Source organism: Acyrthosiphon pisum, chromosome A2, assembly GCF_005508785.2.
Source record: "Acyrthosiphon pisum isolate AL4f chromosome A2, pea_aphid_22Mar2018_4r6ur, whole genome shotgun sequence".
In the NCBI taxonomy this organism is placed as follows: domain Eukaryota; kingdom Metazoa; phylum Arthropoda; class Insecta; order Hemiptera; family Aphididae; genus Acyrthosiphon; species Acyrthosiphon pisum.
In genome coordinates this window covers 88210915-88211766 of record NC_042495.1, presented here as the reverse complement: position 1 = coordinate 88211766, position 852 = coordinate 88210915, and positions in this window count along the sequence as shown.

Genomic DNA, 852 nt, shown 5'->3' with positions numbered 1-852 from the left:
TGGTATTTGACATAGGAAAAAGTACCTCGGGGTCGCCTTTGTTGGCCGTACGTAATTTTTGGATCGGTGACGCGGGTTTTGCGCCGAGAAACACTAGCGGAGCTCCTCGTGTAAATCAATTTCTCCCAAACCGAAAAATATAAGTTAGTTCCGATTTCACCAAAAACTTATTTATGTTATTACTCATCGAATGAAAAAAAAATAGTAAAAAAAAATCAATTTTGAGTTTCTCAAATATGCAAATGTTTGAAATAACTTTATAATTCAGTTTTATGTGGTTTATTAACAATAACATAAAAAGTAAGTACGATAGGCAAATTCTGATTCCACCAAAATGTTGAGCATATAAATACAAACATTTCTAAAAAAAAAAATTCTAAAAACTTAAATTTTTGGTATTTTAAATTCAAAAACACGATTTTTGAAAAAATTGAGCATTTTGAAGTTTTTTTACCATAACTTCCAAAATAAGTTCGACCGGCATTTTTTGAAAGTACCATCAAATTAGGCATGCAAAAACACACATTTTGAAAAAAAAAAATTCCAAAAAATCGCTTGGGAGCTAAACTGCATTCGTTCCCGAACAAGTTAGATGTATTTATTAAACAATTTACTTGTATGTAAATTACGTAAGTCATTGAGTATGTAGAATAGTATAGTCGGAAAATCACTTAATTTTCAGTCGGCAAATTTTAGTGAATACACCCCCCCTAAAAAAATGTATAGCGCCGGCCACGGACTAAGATAGTATGGACTGGTATCGACTACCTTATCAGTGGCCCTAAAATGTTTCTAAAGCCGCCGTAAGGTACAACTAGGGGTAAAAGCGCCATCTATAGGTGTGTGATAAGA